Here is a 22,865-nt window from a genome sequence, read left to right on the forward strand (position 1 = left end):
GATAGTGACTGGAATAAGACTAGTAGCCTAAAGGCAAGTCAAACCCTAGGGACTGACCTAAACTTAAAGTCCATATCAAGGTACTCATGTCCCAAATTATATTTGCTTGGATGTGATATTATGGCTGTGATCTATTTCTTCCTGCAACGTAGATACTAAATTGCTTTATTTTAGGCAGAGTAAGAGGAAGTGAAGGGAAGGAATCTCTTCCTTCAGAAGTACTGTGTTGCTGTATGACTGAGCTGCTAAATTTTCATATGGAATACAAACAACTTTCTGCTCCAGTCGTAGCCTATGTGGTAAAAAGCAAAACCAGTGGATTCCTTTACTAGTGTTTGTCCTTTGCATTATTCGATTAAAAAAAGAAGACAAACAGGTGTCAGTTTTTCCCACAGAAAATTCCCCAGACTGGAAGGTTTAATAAGAAACGCAGTGTAAGAAGCTTCTCTTCCTGTCACTGGGTTAGGGATACAGAATGATAGAACCATAGAATTGTCTAGCTTGGAAGGGACCTTGAAGATCATCAAGTCCAACCATCAACCTAACACTGCCAAAACCACCACTAAATCATGTCCCTGTACATCACATCTACCCATCTTTTAAATACCTCCAGGGATGGCTACCCCACCACTTCCCTGGGCAGCCAATGCTTAACAACCATTTCTGTGAAGAACAATTTCCTAATATCCACCCTAAACCTCCCCTGGCCTAAATTGAGGCCATTTCCTCTTGTCCCATCGCTTGTTACTATCAAGAAGAGGTCAACCCCCACCTCGCTACAACCTCCTTTCAGGTAGTTGTAGAGAGCGATAAGGTCCTCCTAGAGACTCTTTTTCTCCAGGCTAAACAACCCCAGTTCCCTCAGCTGCTACACACAAGAATTGTTCTCCAGACCTCTCACCAGCTTCTCTGGACACGCTCCAACACCTCAATGTCCTTTTTGTAGTGAGGGGCCCAAAACTGAACACAGTACTCGAGGTGGGGCCTCACCAGTGCCGAGTACAGGGGAACGATCGCTCTCCTAGTTCTGCGTACCACACTATTCCTGATACAGGCCAGGATGCTATTGGCCTTCTTGGCCACCTGGGCACACTGCTGGCTCATATTCAGCTGGCTGTCCATCAACACCCCTGGGTCCTTCTCCACCAGGCAGCTTTCCAGCCACTCTTCCCCAAGCCTGTAGTGCTGCATGGGGTTGTTGTGACCCAAGTGCAGGACCCATCACTTGGCCTTGTAGAACCTCATACCATTGGCCTTGTTTCATCAATCCAGCCTGTCCAGATCCCTCTGTAGAGCCATCCTAGCCTCAAACAGATCAACACTCACGCCTAGCTTACTGCCATCTGCAAACTGACTGAGGCTGTACTTGATCCCCTCATCCAGGTCGTTAATAAAGACATTAGAGAGAACCAGCACCAGTACTGAGCCCTGGGGAAAACCGCTTGTAACCAGCCGCCAGCTGGATATGTTAGGATGCACAAAAAAAAAATGACTTTCATCTGTGTGGCCATTTGAGCACACCCTCCACTCTTTGACTGACCTCACTTAATACAGCTGGTAAAGTCCCATGGGCCCAAGGGTCAGCATTGCCTGGTGAGATAATTAGAATGTTCCATGTAGCTCCTCATGAACAAATTGTAACTTTGCTAAAAAGACAGAGATGGAAAGCCAGGAAACGAATGGTGAGTGATGGGTTTCTGGATGTATTGTATTGAAATTAATGGGAATTCTGCCCCTGGATTCAGTGTCCAAATTTTCACCCAACCGACCTATGAAAATGACAAAATAAAGTGTAATACATAATATTGCATGTGAGTTAAGAAAGTAAACCTCAATTGCTAGAAGTTTTGCTCCTCATTCACACTAAAGGTACCTGTGCACTTTACACAAATATCTCTGAAGCCTCATGTTACTTGTGGAGAAAGAATAAGCGACTTCCCTGTATTTTCATGACCTCTAGTTTGTATAATTCTTTATTATATTCAAATATTCACACGAGTAAAGAAGTATAATGAGTCTTCCCACTCTTTCATATGGTGATGCAAATAAGGGAGCAAGACTTTTAAAGTCAGAGGTGGCATATCAGTGTAAAGATGCTGCGAAGAAATATAGAATCAGTGATGTATTATAACAAGGGGGAAAAAATAAACATACAAAGCATTGCAAGCAATAGGGCCATGAACAAAGAACATTCCAAGCAGATGTAGGATCATTAGGTTAAATATCACCAGCTACACGGAACCACTTTGGCAGCCTAAACCATGTAGGAATTTTTGGCTTTATATCTATTTTTAAAAGTGTAGGAAAAATATCTATAAAAAAAATTACAAGTATGTACTCCTTTTTCTCCCAGATGTCTGCAGTTATATGTCACTTCTGACATTTGCCTCATTTCTAAAGTGCTTGCAGTATCTATTAACTTCAGTCAAAATTGTCATTACTCAACTTGATAGTGTTTGTTGATGATGTTCAACCAGATCTCTATGCCAAGGAAGATGCAACCAAGAAGAGTTTTGAAGAAAAAAGAAATAGCATACATGTGAGGAAAGACAAGGGCAAGGATCTGCACACTACCATGCCTGGCTAACAGCACAGTCTGACTGGAATACCATCTTTTTGAAACTAGAATGTTCTGTAGCTGTTTTGGGGACAGTTACAAACACCCTTGAAAATCTGCCCTGTGAGGAAGCTATGAATGTCCACCCTGTGAGAATATCGTCTCTGGGAGGAACAAGCACAGTGCCAGCCTTTTGTCCTAGCTAATAGGCATAAGCTAGCAATGAGGTTTTCCACAATTAAGTCTGCCACTGTAACGGTCCAGCACAGAAGGATAACCGTGATACCCTTCACCATAAATTGTTTTCTATGGGCAGCGTCAGCAGCAAGAGTTTCTTTGTAGAGTGACATGAGAGTAATCTCTCCTCCAGGTAAGAGTCTTAGTGTTGTCTTTCATCTTTGCTTTGAAAGGCTGAATAGTTGACCCCTCTTGAACACCAGTAACCACTTTCTGATATGTTGTCAAACTTTCATCAGAGTAGGGAAACCCCTCTGCAAGTCTCCTCAATTCTCAGCAGTCCTGTGCTTTCCTCAAATTAATTTATTGAATGGCCAGTATTTAACATAAACAAATTCCTACTCTGGAACACATTCATCTACCAAACAGCGGAATTCCTGAAGGGATATATCCTAAATTTACCTACTGATGTCCTAGGTCCTTCCTATTTAAGAAATGTCCTGAAGTCAATAGATGTGAACAAAAATAAAGCCAAAATATGGACATAAACTTGGATTTAGTTTGCAGTCTCTGATGAGGCAATTTCTTACAGTTTTAGGTTTTATAAACTAAATATATTTCTACATTCTAAGGTTTGTATAAAGGACAGAATAACAGTCTACAACTCTAACTCACAAAATAGAGTGACTTACCCTATAATGTGGCAGTAACTTCTAAGCAGTGCACTTTCCCATTATGGACCATCTGCATTGTAACCTGTCTCCATATATTTAGATAAGAAGCTTGCTGTGTTATGGTAATTTCTCATCCTGGGAAAGAAAGAGACTGAAAGATTTCATCCCTTAGAAAACTGGCTGCTTTCTTGAATCCCATGATTATCTCATTTTAACAGACATATCCTCAGTTCCATCGTGCCACTGGAAAACATGTGAAGTAAAATTTCTAAAAGTGTAGCTATTTTGTCCAGACTTTATCAGGGCATTTTGTTTAAGGACAGGAGCAAAACTGTTCTTATTCCTTGGGTGAAAAAATTAGTGGAATTTATAATTAGATAAAAATTGAGTAATCATCATGCAACTAAGACATTTGACATCACTTCTGACCTGTATTTTTTTAATCGGATGGCTATCATTCAGAATACTGAATAAAATTAAAGCTGATTTCTTTAAGCGTCATCCATCGTAGTCTGACATTTTTCCCCCGTGCATTGCCACCGAATGAATAGGTATTTACAGTGCCATTTTGACAGCGTGCTTGATAGAACTCTCACCTCATGCCTCTGCTATTATCAAAGGCGAGTTAAATTTAAATCCAACCTTTGTATGGGTCATGGAGGAGTTATTGAAGACTCCTTCTGAAAATAAATGGAAGTTTTAAATATTCGGGCAAAAAAATATCATTTTGCTAATGATCAAAGTTATGAGATATTAAAGATTGCTCATTGAGCTCAGAATTCAGACAACAGCAAACAGAAACATAATCATGATCTGTTATTTCAGCTCTGTCTAGGAAAAAGTCAAACTTTTTTTTTTTTATTTAATGAAAATAGATTTTGAATCCTTTTCTAATTAAAGCCATTTTATTAAAATTTTTGTTGGACTGCAGAATATCATTGGGCAAAATGTTTTTTTCTGCTTGCTGTTACTAGAAGCCATAAAATGGAGTTGTGCAGAAGGTATAGTGCTCAAAGTTACAATGCAGTAAACCATTAGCATAGAACACATTTCCAAAAAAATCTTTCCATTTCATGAGTGACATCTATTTCCACCTTTCATTCAACTGAAATCTTTTAAAGAAAGAATAATGCTTCAAATGAACTAAAGTTTACTGTACAGCATCTGCACAAACTAAAATTTAGATATATTACGATTGCAACATGACAATAGTTTTCTAGCATTTATTAAAAAAGTAATTTGTGGGTATGAAGCTGAAATTGTGATCACAAAAAATGGATGTTTTCTGTTTGAGTTTACTGGAACAGATTGATGGTGACAATGTCATCCACTGTCATTCCCATGTCTCTAGAATGCCATATACTGTACACACGTAGTTTGCTCCTGAGGAGCAAACACTGAAATGTCATGTAAGTTTTACATTGAAAAGTCATCAGAGTCGCACACTGAGGCTGAAAGTTACTCTTCTGAGCTTTGTATGAACATCAGCCTTTTACAATCATTCATCATGCCCCCTTCACAGCGGACCTATTGATCAGGCAGATGTATACGAGAATAAAGAGAAGTGTAAGCCATTTTCAGTTACAGGTAAATTGATTCATTAAATCTATTAAAGAACAAAATATTCAAAGGCATGACAAGGTTCTGCAGTCACCGTTCAGCCCAGACAAGAATGTTATTTATATTATATATTGTACCAATTCAATTTGCTAAACTGTTTATTTGACATTAAAATATAATGTAAGGAAGATTAAAAAGGCCAAATTCTGACATCCTCACTGAAAATTAATAAGGATTTTTCTGGAGGCAGTGAGACAATCTACAGCACAGAATTAATAAGCATAGGAAAGCTAAGCAATAAATTAATGCATGATAACAAACTGCATGTATTTTACATTTATAATCACTGCAGAGTGAAAGAAATTATTAACTTTGATAAAATGTTGTGTGCATGTATTCTATAATCAAAGAGTGTATAATTAGAAATAATGACAATAAATTAGAATATATCAGGAAGAAACTGCTGACAGTCATATTCATTATCTTATAGGAAATTCCTCAAACTGCGTACTTATTACTTAGCTATTTCAATCTAGATTAGATAACAAAAAAATAAAACCAGTAAACCTACAATTCTGGTAGTGGCAGTTAATTGGAGTCAATAACTTAATATAGCAGATATTTTCTATCACCCTTTCAATAAAGGACATTTGATGGAGGAGTGAGGTATCAAAAAAAGTTACCATATTGAATTATTTTTTCATTATGTCGCTCACTGAATAATTTATCATCGAAATTTATTTATTAAAAAAAAAAAACAAAACCAACCACAACTTGGAAACTTCCTGTGTTGCTAAACCAGGCTGAATTCTTTAGCTATGTCTTTCACATGATTTTTGTCAGTATAACTGACACTGTGAGAAAGACTTACAAATGAGACAGGATCAGAGAATGAAACATGAGAACAGAAGACATTCCATTTAGTTACTTTTTACTGGTCCGTATAGTGGAAAACAATTGAAAAACAATTTGCCTTATGAATATGGATCATATTTTCATTTCATACAAGGTACGGGGTCCCCTACAGTAGAATCCTTTACTCAGCCACAGAAGTAATGTTACATGTTGTGAGATCAGACAATCAATATAGCAAATATCCACTGAAAAAAGTGTAACAGCGTGGCTTTCTGGCTTTTCAGGCCTAGCCTGAAAATTCAGTGTATTAGAACTCTAAACCAACAATATTTACTGTATAAAAAACTTATTCTCTTAAATTATATGGCCAAGAGTGGTGGGTAATATAGAGGATGCGAGGAAATCTGTAGTCAAAATAGTCACTGGATCTTTTGCCCTCAAGCTCCCTCCTGCAGCTAGCAGGGTCACTTCAACTTCCCCACAGTGGAGTTACTCCTTTCAAGTACTTCATAAGATGAAGAAAAGCTGCGGGTGGTCATTTTCTTCTCTCTTCTAATACTTTTCTTGCTTTCACAGGAAAATCTAAGAGATATTACAAAAAAAAAAAAATACATGAAAAGCTTTGAATTCAAATTAATCTAACTTCATCAGCTCTGAGTGTTTTGTGAAAACACAGGCTTAAGCTCTCTTGGTTTGGAATCCCAAAACACAGGTTTATGGCTCACCAGGACCAAAGAGTAGGTGTAGCCATGACTGCAGCTAAAAACTACAGTCCCGGTGAAACAGTTCTACTCCTTCTTAAGGCAAATAGATGTACAAGATGTGCAAAACAGTGAAGTGAAAACTGGTCCTTCTGGGGTTTGGATAGAAGATTTGGCTAAAAGTAGACACACATGTTACATCTGTGCTGCTGACTGTGATGCAGGGATACTGCCAAGCCATCTTCAAATTAGCTAGCTGAGATACCAGAAGCAAGCTTGCTGAGGCAACACGGACTTCAAAACCAGATGCCCAGCCAACATGAGAAGCAGACTCAGCCCACACTGAGTTCTTCGCTGCTTTGGCTAAGCCGTTTCTTGTCTCTTTAAGTTACGTTGCAGTCTGCAGAGCAGGCACGCCCACAGGCAAAACATAAATGACTTAATATTAAACCTTGAAGGTTAGAGGCAGAAGTACATCTGAGAACATATGGATGGTGGTATTATGGGGAAACACAGTGATGATGTCTAACAGTCAATGTGCAGGCTGACATCAGGTGATCCTTTTCTCCAGGGCTGCAGCCTTAGCCTGCAGACCTTGGCCAAATATGTTCACTTCTGTGCTTTATTTTTAAAATAGGAAGATTGCTTACCTATAAACCCCATAGATGTCTGAGAAAATTATTGCAACATTTTTATGTCACACCAAACCCAAAGCACGTCTGCAGCAGGTGACTGGTAAGTGATGTGTTGGGAAAAACATATGAACAGAACAAGTTCCCAGAGCTTTCTCCCAGACTTTAGTGACTTGCAGACCAAAGATGAATTGAATTGAATTGAATTGAATTGAATTGAATTGAATTGAATTGAATTGCAACCAAAGATATATCTGAAACATATTATTAATATTATAATGATGACGATGTAGGCAAACAGATAACAAGAATGTACCTAAGGCAGTCAGTTGGTCTGTTGTAGTACCAAGGGGTGAAGGAAAACATCAACAGTGAGGACGTTGCAAACACCTTTAGCAATCTTAAGCATTGAGGGGAGTGGTAAGATACTTAACCAAAGTGACTCCTTTCAGGCAATAAAAAAGTCTTGAATGGCTTTTGACTATGATCATGAAATGAAAGGTGCTTAGAATAAATTAAGCAATTTTAAGTTTAGAAGATCACTATGATGAACACCACTTGGGTCATGTTATCCATTTGTGAGCTCCACAGAACACAGTGTCAAGCTCCTGGGGACAACATACAGCTCTGCCATAGCTGGAGACAGCGTATGGTTCTCAGAGAACAGCAAAAATTGAGAAACAGTCAGAAAACAATTTCAAAATTTTATTTAAAGTATGAATATTCACAAAAACAATGCAGATCTAATTACACGTTGTTACACATTGTTTAGTTATACATTGTTACACATTGTTTAGTTATACATTGGTACCTGGTTATACATAAACTGACCCCAGACTAATTGTATGTAGATAGCAAATTAATACATAGCCACCTTATGACTGTCTGTCACTCAGCTTCTATTAGAGGGATAGTGCAACTTCTTAATCTTTCATTATTCTCATATAAAATTTTATAGGAGACATAAACCATTCAGCTCTGATTCCAGATGATTCTCATCACAGTGTGGTGTTGAGATGTAAGGACTGACTTCAGTATATCTAGAGCTTGTTCAAATAGCATTGAATGACAAGACAAAAGATGTAAAACTTCGGTTTTATTTTCTGTGACTTAGAAAACATGGATTTGTGCTGTATGTTACACATTGGAGGGGAAAAATATCTATATAAATAACTCGTCTGCAAATTTCTTGTGTGCACTTGACCAAAACTCCTGCAGACTGATTATCAGCCAACACACTCCAATAAAGTTCCTCCAAAATTGAACTTGTGTATACATATACCTTTAGCACTTATCCAACAGGCAGAATCTCTGGCCTTAAACTGAGAAAGTGGATTTCATCTTTCTAAACTCTGTGTTACGTTTGGCTGTACCTGAATTCACTTTGTGATGAGCAAATTTCAGTTCACCACAAGTGAGAGCAAAAGCTTTATATTCTTGCCTTGCCTTGCCTCACCTCTCTTCCTCATACGCAGTTTTGAAAAGTCCTGTTTCATTATGAAAATTTGGACAGAAATGGATCCTTTGAAAAGAATGTTAAGAATAAATCTTACATTATCAAGGGCAGCTGTCTCTTGTTTGTCTGTGAAAGTAATCTTCCTTCATATCCTGATATCTCAGACATAAGGAAATGATTCACCTTTGACACAAGAGAAAAATGTGTTTAGTTCTGAGGCTGCATTTTTTGTAATACTGGGGTATATGATTGAATTATATACACTGGTATTCACACAGCCATATGGGTCAAATAATAAATGTAATTTTTTAGATTAACATAACAAATATTTATATATCTCATTGCTTTTGAAAGTGTAAGTTTCACAAGCACGTATTCTGTTTTATTTCAAATTCATGCAGTCCTCTTCCCATCTCTCCCAGGAGCTAAAATAAAACAACATTCAAATATTCTAATAATAAAACTTGTCAGAAAAGTGGACTGATACGTATATTCTGGAAAACAATACTGTTTAAAGACTAAATCAAAGCAAAGCTCTCTGTCAGTCTGAAGTCAGTGTGCTGTCTTTGATACTATCCACTCCCATAATCATACTTCTAAGACAGTGAACAGAATTTGATCTCTAGCAAGTCACGAAGCTTTTATGTTATAGAAGAAAGCTAAAAAGTGTTATTAAATTGGTCTGTACAATAGTTCGGTTTTCCAAATTCTTGCTATCAATTAGTTTAGAGACACAGATTTAGATATGAATTTAACGCCACTTCTGGGAGCATCCAAGATAGATGTTAAAAAATCCAATAAACAATGAGTTTAAGGAAGATATTGAAAAATACATTTATGGATTGACTTGCGATAAAGACAAAGAAACATATCCTAAGCACTTGGACTAAAAAGGGTTGTAAACCGATTGTGCATTCCAAACCAATCACAGAATGCTTGATAATTTAAAGGGAGCAACAAATATAAATGTTAGACTTGATTCAATGAGTGCTTTCTTTAGTCATCATCCATTCCCTGCAAAGAATGTCTCAGGGCTGTACTGCCTACTTTAGCAAAATAATCTGCCGTGACCTCACGTGAAATTTTTGGCTAGAGAAAAAAATTATTTAACTGAATGTTAATGATATTTTACTGACCTGTTGTAAGCATTAGCCATGTCACCAACCAGATCAGAGCAAAATGTAAATAACAAGATGGTCAGAAACATATTAACCCCAGGGACATTTTCATGAGGAGTGTGAATTCACAGTATTATATAGCCAGTCATGGTACAGCAAGAAGCTCCTGGCAGCGGGGGATTTGCAGCCTCATTCTGGCTGCCATCAAGATGGCAGATTTTTTCTCTCACAAACAGGAGGAAGCAAGTAAGCATGTCTCCAGCTTCTAAATATAGGGTGCTTATGTGTTTTCCCAGCTGACGCCCCTGAAACATTCACCCATAAAGGATATTTCCACTTCCCCTTCTTTGCTCCCCTTTTCCATTAAAATTTTTAGGACGTCTACATTCGAGGTATGATTTTGTTTGTGTTGCTTCATATATCTAGATCTAGGTTTTGAAAATTATAATGGTGCCTTTTTCAAAAGGATTAGAGTTTGGGAAATTATATTCTTTCCCCTGTCTTCAGTTATGTAAGTGTCAGATTTGCATGAACAGAAACTCAGTACCAGTGGATTTAATTACTATGGTCCTAATTTGCCACACTCCATCAACTATTACACTGTTATCAGTTGTATTCACACAGATACAATTCAGTATTCTGTTGGTGATGGTGATGGCGACAGCAATAGCAATGGAAGGCAAGGGAAGGGAGGAGAGGAAAAAGGGAAGGGAACCGTTATTTAATTCGACGGATGGTCTTTTCACTAATCATGAAGTATTTTGTAGAGTTTGCTGTTTTAGAAGCTTCACATAGTCATGTCATCATTCCTGACGATAATCTAATCATATATCTAAACACATGAAAAATGTTGCCCTTCATCAGAACACTGCCAAACCTTGTATTTGTTTTCATTAAATACTTTTGGAATACAATAATCGGCATAGGGATAGGGCAGAGCTCCTTTGTTTTCTTTTTCCTAAAATTATATTTTATTTTGAGAAAGTCATTAATCTGGAGAAATGATTTTAAAATAGGACAATAACATTTATTGAATGTAGTTGTGATAAAGCTTAGAGAATGGGACTAAACCAGTTTGATGTAGCTTTCTATTGTTGCCATAGTGCAGAGTAGGCTGGAAAAAAAAAGAACTATTTTCCATGCCAAATAAGTGTCTCCATACTACGCTGCTATTTAGTTTTTAGGAGACTTGTTCCCTCCAGTCACACTATTATTTGAATGACTTCACCCTCTCCATAGACAATTAGAGACTGGAACAAATTAGGATCCAGCTTCATATCATTCCTTGTCAGAATATTCAGCCTCACTGGCTGTCTTTTAGGCAGAGAGCTCACCCAGTTCAACACTATTCAACAGTATAAGCATATGTACGATACTGCATCTTCCCTAGCCTGGTCATAACTAATGATCACACTGCTCCCTTTTGATGCCTATGGGGAGGGTCTTCTGGAGTCATTCAGTAAGCAAGGCCTCCCAAAAGGCATTCAACTTCAACTGTGCGTGCCCTAATTCATTGCAGAATCAAGGCAATCTATCTCAAAGTTTCCGCTTTCCAAATAATAGCACAAATTTCTTTGTTAACAAATAGTTTCCGACTGAGAGCAGAAATTTCTTTGTTACTCTTTGTGCCTCCACTTCATAAGATCATGACCTTTAGGAGCGCAGGGATGCTACAGCTCCTTGCTGCCCAGCCACCAGATCCTTCTGTCCTTCAGGGAAGCCCTTATTTGCCAGTAGCTGGCATGCCAGTTCGTATCAATATGCCCGACTTCATTGTGCGTTCCCTGAGCTTTTCAGCGTCGTCAGCCTAGATGTGCCCTACCACTAGCAAGGAAAGAGAGAAAAAGAACATATGAATACCACGAGACCAGAATGTTTATAATGAAAGGAAATGGTATTCACACAAAGCATAACTAAAGTGAAGCTCATTGCTACAGGATTTTATGGATACCAGACGAAAGAAAAGGATACCAGAGCAAGTACAGAAATCCATGGAGGAATGGCCTATCAAGGGTCACCTACTAAACACAAAGGTGCTAGTTCACTAGCTCCGTTAGCCACAAACTGCCAGAACCTACACTGGAGGAACCACTGCTTATTTGTACTACATCACTGTATTTGCCCTGTGTTCAAACTGTTTCCCCAAGTATCCCCCACCAACCTCTATCAGAGACAGGGTATCACCTAGACAGATATGAGAAATTCTCTTCTGTGGCCACTGATGCCTCAAATAATGGAAATAAAAACATATTTTTGCTAGCTATTCATTGTAGGAGAATAATCTACTGTCAGCTTGATTATCATCATGACAGCAATGCATTGGTGTTAGGAATACACTGAAGCATAAAAAGCACCTTAAAATGCATAATATAGGAGAATATGCTATAGCTGTATCATCATTTGATCAGAAGGCTGAGGAAAAGTTTTCTTCACTTTGCTTCAAATGCCAAAAAAAGTTTCAGAATTATGTTGCATTTTGTCAGGCTTGTATGGAAATGTTGAGGAATGTCTCCATAGCCTACAGATGAAAGGATCCTAAAATATTTTCCAGGTATTAGAATTATTTTTTGGTATCAGGTAAGGATTTGTCAGCTGCAGCTTTGGATTACTTATGCATGACAAAAATGGGGATGCTAGAGAAACATTTTCAGGGTTTAGTATTTCATTAATAAGCCTATTTATTACAATTTAAAAAAAAAAAAGAAAACAAAGAATCTAATATTGAATGCACTGAAATGTATGTAGTTATTTTCTCAGAGAAGGAAAACATTAGAAAAAAGTATTGATGGCATACCACAATTTTTCATAAATATAACTAACTACTTAATTTAATGATATGTAATGTCAAAGGAGAAAGGTGTAAGGAATTTCCATTCAATATCGCATATTATCATCTAAATATCTGACTTCATGTTTTGATTTTAGCAAACAAAATTATTTTTATCTGTTTCAGCTGCTTCCTCTGCAAAAGTATGACTTTTCAAGAAATCATTGATATTATAGAAGGGTTGAAATTTGTCAAAAAGTTGAATATGGAATGCTTGAGGAATATTGTGTCATGAAAGATTAAAGGAGGTATGCGTGTATGATTCAGCAGCTTAATGACAGAAATGTTCTCTCAATACCTTAAAATTTGTGATATTTATTATATTCACTGCTGTCACAAATGCAGCAGCGAAATATATATTAAATACAAATACATACATATGTTCCTTGTATAAATAGACTTGGTGAGACTGCAGAAAACTACTAAATATTTATTCTGTTGTGGCCAAACTTTTAATTAAAGTTATTTTCCTTCTATCTGCAAATATTTTAATGGATCTTTCCACTACATGTTTATCGTTGAAAACAAAAATATTTTAGATATTTAAACTGACGGTACTATGGTTTTAAATTCTGAATTGACTTTACAATAACTGAATTGTGAAACAGAGGTCAAAAGATGGTCATCCTAAGGCAATGAGTTCTGTATAGTTAATAGACCACATTTTGGCGGTTTTATCAGATTTCTTCTTTCACAGGCATTAACTTGCAAGTTTCACAACAAGAATCCTGTATTCGATGCCTCTGTTGACAGCCTGGCTATGGAAGCAAAAGCAGGCGAGAAGGATGTGTGTATTCCTACACACATTGAATTGATTAGGGTCAGGATCAGTGACCTGAGCACACAGGCGGACGTGCCTCCTTGAATTCTGGAGAAAGGTGAGCAGACTGGAGCAGAGACAAGCACAGCAGCACTATCTCGTTGGAGTCATGCTGCAGATGGCCAATATTTCCAGGCCACCCTCTTGGGAATGAACAAGTGCTAGAATGAAAACAAGACCTAGCTTACTACCTCAGTAGCCACCATTTTATTACTGAAGCTGTTGCAACAAAGGCTTTTACTCCTTTGAGTCCAGCCCCAGAGTGGCTGACTGTGTGCATAGATATAAAGACGATATGGATGTTAGCACAGTCTAAAAGTCAACTTAGCAATTCTGCTGTATGAATGCTTCTTTGACGTCCTCATTCAGAAATAGATGAATATTTGAAATGCTGGAGACTGCCTATTCCAGCCAAGGTCTACTTCTCAGAAGATCTTTGAGGAACCTGCTTCAAAGGCCAACTTGACACAAACTCTGTTAGGCAGCAGTGATTACAGTTGGAGCACCAGACAGGTGCATGGTGAGTCAAATACAGGGCTTCCCATCTCCTCTGTCACGGACTGATCCTCAGAAAATACCTCTCACGGGTAATTTAGAATGTCCATCTGGATGCGGTGTTTTGATAGAAGGAGAAACATTGAAGTAGAGCCAAGGGTCATGGGAACAGTTCCTTGGTAGTTTAGAAGCAGTAAGGGTTCACAGGAAGGTAGCAAAGTCAGGGTAAGATACAAACACGACATTTTTTTTCTCTGTGTACCCAAGATATGCGACTGTTGCACCTGGAGTCAAGTAGCTCTCTGAAAGCAGCAAGAGCCCACCATTTCACCTTACCTTCACATGCTACAACTCCAGACCAGGATGAGAGTAAGCAAAAATGAGTGGCCATTCCAGGCAGTAGAATTATTCATTTTTTTTTAATACACTGTTCGCTATATAGCGACAGCTTATTTTCTTTTGTAAAAGAAGGATGTGCTGAGCAACAATAAGAAAAGCTGACTGATTGTGTGACCTGGGCTGCTGCACTCCACTTTGGTTCAGGTCAGCCATTCTGAGAGGAAGGAGGATCACTTCTACCGGAGAACAAATAATAGGCTTAGCTGGGAGATGCTGAATTTGAGAATGGGCCAGGCAGGTTTACTAAGCAGGATGAGTGAAAGGACAGAGTTTTGAGTTCATTGGTATTAGATTTGCTTGCAATAAAGCCACAGCTAAGACTCGGTGCAGGGAGAGAGAAGGACACATTCTCAGTTGCCCTGAGCAGATTATTTAAGGTTTATAACTTCAGAAAGCCACATGTGGCTGCTGGAAAGCCAGACTAGAAGAAAAGGGATTCTCTTCCAAGGGTACAATGGACAAGGCACTGGTCTGTTTACAGTGGTCCTTATTTTATATTTTTGAACCAGAAGGTTTGAGTTTCTTGCAGCTTAAGAGGGTTTTGTGTTCTACTTTAGTAGGTTTTAGTATTTTAGCTAATAAAATCTAGCTTTAGGAATGGGTAGCCTCTTGAGTCTGTTCATCCTTCCTTGTTAATAGGAGAAAGCTACCATGATGCTATGTCTTTGAAGCTGCGTGAAGACATGTTGACAAAAGAGTCTTAGGACTTAAAAGCTGTACTTGTAGGACTTCTGGGAAAGGCAGGGTCTGACTTTCAGCATTTCATGTCCACACTTCCTTTCACAGCTCTATGCTGCAAACACCAGAGTACCTTCAGTATTCTCCCCCAGACTTACCAGTCCAGTCATCTTAGTGGCAACCCCACAGGCAATCCTGCAGGTAAGGAGTGATAAGTTGGCACACCTGGCGTCAAGGTCGCAGATCAAAGCGGTCTTGTGTAGATGTAGTCGATATGTTTCTCTAGGTGCCTGACTTTTTTTTTTTTTCTTTTCTCGAATGACTTCACTGGTTTTGCATTGCTTATGCCTCAGTCAGCATGCCTCATTAGCATATAACAGGCCATGCATTTGATATGAAAAGTAAAATAAAAAGCAATTAGCAGCACCAGATTTAGGTGCCACCTTAAATGGACTTCAAGATGATACTGGTAAATAAGAAACTCCTTCAGGAACTGGTATACCAACGCCAGAGGCTGTCTTCCCAGATTGTCTGTAGTAGGTCTATCTCTAGTGACTGTGCTGTCAAAGTGCTTGGAATGAGCTTTGGTACAAAATTAAATTAACAATTTGTAGACAACATTTTCTTTTATGAAAGAGACAGACGGACCCCGCTTTTGACACTTTCTGTCAGACCTTTTAAGATCACACTACTTGAAAAGAAAATCTTCAGTCCATTTTATAGGAGCCTCTTCCCTGGAGCTCGCTTCTGTCAGTGTACACTGATCACCACGAGGTCAGATGGAAGCGGTCTCTGCCCCTCACCAGAACTGTTAATCTTGTGGTTCACAAGGTTCAGTTAACACTATAGATTGCCAAATAACCCTTAGCTATAAGAACAAAAGACTCTTATTATTTGTAATGTAAATTCTCATGCAATATGTAACTTGAATGACACAATGGAAATTTTTCACTGTGTGGGTTTGATGTAGTCTCTTGGGCTACTTAGAGGAATCGCTGCAACTTTGATGGTTTTTGTCTTGGTTTCATTGCTGAAATGCCTTCAAAAGGAAATGTTATCAAGTGTAAGATTTTTTTTTTCATTGGATCTTGCTATTTATTGTTCCAGTGTATTACCATTTTCTTACTGGTAAAAACTGGCAAGCCAAAGAAATTTGGTTTAGATTAGATAAAACATGTCAGTCTTACTTCTAGGGTGAATATATGGTAGAAAGCTTACTAAGTTATGCATAGGCTATAGTTTTAGAGGGGACAAGGAGCAGAAAGATAAGTAAAAAAGGAAAATATTTTACTTATGAGCAGAAGTGGGGCTGCTGTTTAGATTTCAAGCCAGAAACCAGGCTAGTGACTTCTATTCCAAACAAAGGCATATTAATATAATCTGAAATTATCATAGTGTTCATAGAAAGGGAATAATTTGCTGGCATTTATGACAAAGGTATAAGTATCTTTTTAATGAACAGTGTTCTCAACTCTGAAGGTTTTGTCATGTTTTAGTATCTATTTATTATTTACCATTCATTTAAAAAAGAATTTAAATACCTAATTTTTAAAGTTTCAGTTTTTTTAATCATGTGATGTCATCAGAATCACAGCTACCAACTAAAAACAAAGTTTGTATCACAACTTTAACTGCGGTTCAGCTGCTATCATCTAATTAGATCTAAAATCTCCAAAATCAACAGAAAAATAAAAGTAACTTTTGATATATGTCTTAAGACAATTTTATGAATTTTACATACCTGGTTTGACCTTTGCTTTAGAATTGTGAGACAGTCTAAAGAAATAAAAGTAAAGATTTTAAACATCATTAAAAATATAAAACTTTTGCAAATTAGTAAAAGAATTAGTTCTTAAAGTTAATTATTAAATTAGTTATTAAAATTATTAAAGAAGCCAGTAATACATTAAATGTTTGTCACCCTGTTTCAAGAATATATGTCAAAATAATTAAGCACGGTGATTCCAGATTATAGCCTTGTCTTTTTTGTTAGCTTTTATAATGATATATGAACAACTGATTCACAGAGACATATGATTGAAGGCCAAATCACATTACTCTTCCTCCATTTGAAGTATAAATTTCTTACCATAAATTTTGTAATGAAAACCTGCCTGTTAATAGGCTGTCTCAGACTTAAAGAAAAAACAGAAATTAATTTCATGGAAGTTAAGCACTCACAGGTGTGGGTTTTTGAACAGCAGGCTCATGTATAAGAAAAGGTATACAGCATATTTGGTATGGGCCTGAAGTGAGCAGTTTTGCATGTAACAGTAGCACAGACAGGGGTGCTGTCATCATCATAAGCTGTATTATGTTGTTTTATACAAACAATCTCTGAATCCAGTCCATAAGATTGGTATGTTATAACTGAAGGGAAGCTAGCAAGTGAATCAATTGTTTTAGCATGTAAGTAGGTCTTGCTAACACAGATGGTGCTTTTTTGTTGTTGAAAACATGTTAACTAAACTATTTCCATATGTTGATTTACCTAATTTATTGCTGCAGATTGTAAGGCAGCCCTTAACAAGAGACGGAGCAGATCTCAAGCCTCAAGGGAAGGCAGACAATCATAGCTACTGGTACAAGGAAAAAAAAATACTTCTTGAATGTCCTGTGACAATTGTGTAAGTAGTATTTGTAATTTGTTGTTCAAACCATTATAATATACAACTTATCAGCATACTTTCCAACTGGCCTTATTACTGATCGTACAAATTCCCTGAAGAGTCTTGAATGACTGTCCTTTCATGCTGCTCTGCAGAGTAGGCTTGTGCATCATTACAAGTTTGGGAATCTTCATCTAAAGGATGTTCCTAATTAACATGGTCTTGAGGGGTTTTTTAAGTAGAGGCACCACAGACAAGGTTCCCAGACACATTCTTCTGCTACCTTGCCTTCATTCTGTTTTGTGGAGCAAGAATCCCTCTTGGAGTTGCCAATGGCCTTGAGCTGTCAAAGCTGTTCTATGGAATATGCAAATTCATGCAAAATCAGAGATGAGTTATGGCATTAAACCTGGAATGTTCAGTAGAGCTCACAAACAGACATGAGGCAGAAATAACTTTGAATCCCTGCTGAGTTGCGTGAGATTTACTGTACCCACTATACCAGGCTTGCAAAAAGAATATGATGTTGAGGGTTTTTTCTTTTAAAATTCTTGCTTGCAAAGCCACGTTTGGGAAACAGGTACTAGACATTACTGCCACTTGTCCCAGTTTCCACATTCTACAGTGAAATGGTCTATTCTCTTTTTGAAGAGCTAGTGTGGGTTAACCAGTATTCAGGTGTTCAAACATCATTCACACTCACTTCTGAAGCAGTATCTTACCATATAGAATGGGCACACTTATTTCTGGGTCCTTCCTAAGGTTCAGGTGACATTAGATGCTACTGGATCTCATTATGAAGTGAAGAACCCAATGCGTTCCCCAAAAGATCTTATTTGTTTAAATTGAAGAAGGAAGGAGACACCGCATATAAATCATTAGGATTTGTCATTTGCATATTCTCTCAATGTTAAACTGCAGTACCATGATTTACAGTAGCAGACATATGAGTCTGTTTGCTCCAGCAGCAGAGAATTTGAGTATAAATTTTTATCATGATGAAGAGAATAAAAAACAATATAGTCTCATCTATATATTTATATAGTCTCTCTCATATTCAATTTATTCTCAGAAGCCTTAAAAGTTTATTTCAAAGTAGCTAATCAATAGCAATTTCAAAACAGAATTAAACTAAATATTATAGCAGAAGTTCAAATGTCAAGAAGGAAGGAAGGGGACAGTTCTGTTATCAAACAAAATTGTATGACAATTTCACCTCAGTCTCAATTACACATATCGTTATATTATATTATTAATTAGGGATATGATTGATCTCCGGGGGAATTTAATAGAGACAGTACCTTTTAACATATAAATTGGAGTGGCTGATGTGTCTGGGAGTATTCAAAATTTTGTTAAAAAAATATATATCCTCAGACCATCAGATGTGCAATTCCAGTCCTATTGTTCTCTTACAAAGCCTGTGGCAATTTGATCTCATAAGTAATTGAAGTAGTAACAGCCTCCTTGGAGCGAAGCAGATTCTTTTTGATTAAATATGTTTGTCATAAAGACATCAATCAATTTTAAATAATTATGATGAACTCTTTTCCTCAAAACTTTAATCATAAAAGGTTTGTGGTATCCATGATGGAGTTTCTTATCAAAGCCAGGTGCAAGCAAGCTAGTGGTTGGTTATTCCCAGTTTTTGGGTACCCCTAGCGCCATCATCTCCTTCCTCTAACCGTCCAGTAATCTTACATTCATGGAAAATCAAACAGATGCAAAAAGAGATGCTGAAAGAATATTTCAGACTAGCCAAAACCAGAATAGTTAGAATACATTCCTCCTCTCTTTCCCCTACAGTGCACCCCCTCTGCCCCCCGGTATAAAGCTAAGCCCTACTGTAGGTTTTGTGAGGATAAGAATTCAGACTGGCACAACTCCAACAAACAAATTAACAAAGTACTTTCAGCCATGTGGACACAAGTGAAGTGTAATTGATGATAACACATTCAAGGTGCTCAAAGGTATTCTCCATATTAAACATTCCCCTGTGTCCCTCTTTTCCTCATTCCTTGGCCACATCTATAGTCCTGCCACATAAAACTGCGAAGTGCAAACTCAGATTTTTATGCACTTCGTTGGTTCTTCCAAAAAGCTCAGGCTGTGAGGTTACCCTTTCTCTACCAGTATAGTATCTGTATGTATATGTAGTGTCTCAAGTTTCGGTACAATCTACCATTGGAGAGTTTAAAGAGAAAAAGGAGGACACAGGACTTCTTAGCTCTCTAACTTTGATTTTTCCCAGTGGGGAAGTAGCAGAGGTCTTCCCTGCCCAGACTACATCCTCTAATAAATCAGTCTCTGGGATAGAGAGGAGTTCTGTATCATTCCTGCTGAAGTGTCTGTGTGAGCTGAGGAAAGTATGTCCGTTCCAAACCACTGGAAAAAAGGGGAAAAGGATATTACCAACCAGCATGTGCTTAGAAAATCTATAACGGATGGCAGAAAACGAAACCCATAGGGGATGGAACATTTTATGTCTACCCCACTAAAAATCACTCAATGGCAATACAGCCTAATATATTTCAATTCCTTGGTTTCATTTTAAATAAGGATATAAGGATATAATAACGTTGTAAAATTTATGTTTTACAGGACTTCTTGATTCCAGTTCAAACTGGTAAGATCATATCACATGAGGATGATGTCACTTTCATATAGAAATTTGCTTTTATACATTTGCCAGAGACAGTACTGTCTTTGATTTAATTATATATTTATTTTATTGTATAAAACACTTCTTCATGGTGGCCAAGGGAGACACAGAAAGTGAATTGTTATGACAAGGAATCTAATACAATATGATGAATCCACCAAGCATTAGACTTCCTGTTTGATATTTTTTGTTTATTTGTTTCTTTAACTCCCTACAAAACTAGGGTTCAATAGGAAGGTAGATGTCTGGAGGAACACAGCTGGAAGAACACAGCACCAGCAACATCAGCTGGGATAAAATCTGAGAAAAGGAGGCAAAGAGAAGAAGATGTTACAAGGAATGTAGGTGCTACTAGGCAAGAATAAGCAGGGGAATCACTTCGCAAGGTGCAAGTAGCTAGCCTGGAGACATTCACACAGACATATAAGATATAAGGACCGAAATCAAAGAAGATGAGCTAATTTACGTATGACCCTTTGCTTAAGTTTATGGTCAATACGCCCTCTCCGGAAGGACCATAACATTAGCGATAATTAAGTTACGTGTTCAACCATGCAAGGTCAGTGGCAAAGTCAGCAACTTGATTCACATCAGTGAAGACTAGGCAATATGAGGATTGCTGAGGAGCAGGTTAACTCACTTATGAGCAGGTGAGGACTTGGAAATATGTGGCAGAAAGCTACTAAAAGAGACTACTCATAGAAAGTATGAGACTCCCGATGAAAGAGAAATGACGTTAGAGCAGCTTGGCTCACTTGCAAGCCAGGATTTTGCGCCTGGTGCTTGGGCCAGTTGTCAGCAGGGCAGAAGAAATTAAATATGAGAGAACTACAGAAACCTTCACCCTGTGCTGCTTCTCCTGTCCCTTAAACCAGCCACAACCATAACCCGGCTGTTCAAGCCTGCCATAAGCAGGCAGGTAAAGCAGAAGAAAACATGGCCTGAGGATTTATGTGTAGCAGAGAGCTGGTATAACGAGATAACTGGAATAGTAACATAAAAGGGAGAAACTTGTCCTGCAGAGATGAATAGGGGAAAAGGAAGCAGTAGGGACATGGCAATATATACTACCTCTTAAAAGCACGTTGTCTCTTAGGTGCAGTGAAAATCATGGGCGATGGCAAAGGTGGAAGTACTGTGTTGCTGTAATGGAACCCACCCCCTACCTATCACCAGAGCCAGAAAAGGAAATGAATGAGGGGGTTTGTGAGTAACAAAAGAAGTCATGCAAAACACCGGAGTTACAAACAAATGTGGCGTTTAATAGCCCTTAAGTCTGTGAAAAGGATAATAGCAAAGGTGGTGACTCTTAGTTAATTCATATGCATTGCTAACAACTTTTAAATATCAGAATTGGAGATATCTATATAGAGACATTGCCTCAAAAGGCAGGAAATGGTTAAAAGCACCTAAATAGAAAATATCTTGGGAGAGAGTGAAATGATGGAGTTCACGATCCTTAGGAAAAGAATGAGGAACCATAACAAAACAAAACCAAGGCATTTATAGAAAGTAGGCTTCAGTAAATTCATAGAACTGGTAAACAAAGAGTCCTAGGAGAGAAAAAAGAAATTAAAGTGAACTGTCAGTTCTGTAAAGAAACAATATTAAGGTCACGAGTACAAAATATACTATTACAAAAGAAAGATTAAAGGTGCAATAAGAGATGAGTTTGATGAAATCATGGGCTTTTTGTGAATTTCAAACATAAAAAGAAAGTGGAAACTAGGTCTGGTTGCCAAGGTCAAATATAAAAAGTAGAATGAGTGCATAGGGAGAGAGTAAGAAGAAGACACAACACAAACCCAAAAGTCTTTAACAAGGAAGCTCAATTATAACAAGTAATCCTTCCATAAGGGGAAAGAGTTGGTTGATTACTTGTTGTAGTGGGGGGCCATTATAGACTGGTCCAGGAAAAGTGAGGAGTTCAAAACTTTTTTGCAAGTTATTACTGAAAATGTCATAGGGCTGTCATAATTAGTACAAGTCACAGAGGGTAAGACCTCTTTCTCTAATAAGGAAGGAACAGGTCAAACAATACCTAAATGCTAGATGTTCTCAAAACACTTCCAACAGCTGGTCTTCACTGCAGTGTAATTAAAAAGCTGGCTGATGAAATCACAGCATCATTTGTTGTTATTTCTGAGAAACTAGCAAGAATGGTGAAACAGGCAAACATACATTTTGAAGAAATGGGAATGGGAAAAGGAGAAGCCAGAAAATAACAGACTAACCAGCTTAACATCAGCTTCTAGAAAAATGCTGGAAGAGCTATTCAAATTGCTTTTGAAAAACCTAGAAAGAAACAGAAAAATGAGTAAGAGCTGGCATCTTATCAACAAGAAATAATGCCAAATCAGTTTAATTTCTCTCTCCCACAGGATAGTAAACTACATGGGTAGAGGAAAAACAGCTGATACATAGCTTGACTTCAGCTTGTTTTCAGCACTACTAGTATAATCTTCAAGAGCAAAGTATGGTCTCATTGAAAATATCAGAAGAAAGATACCAAGCTAGTTGTATCACGTTCTGAGAACAGTTATAATGAGTTCCGTGTCAAAACAAAAGCATGTAATTAGCGAAATTCTGCTGGGGTCTGTCCTGAGTCAGTACTCACATTAGTTGTGTGGTGTAGGTTTATTAAA

Source organism: Vanellus vanellus (assembly GCF_965231255.1).
Source record: "Vanellus vanellus genome assembly, chromosome: 4".
NCBI classification, from domain to species: Eukaryota; Metazoa; Chordata; class Aves; order Charadriiformes; family Charadriidae; genus Vanellus; species Vanellus vanellus.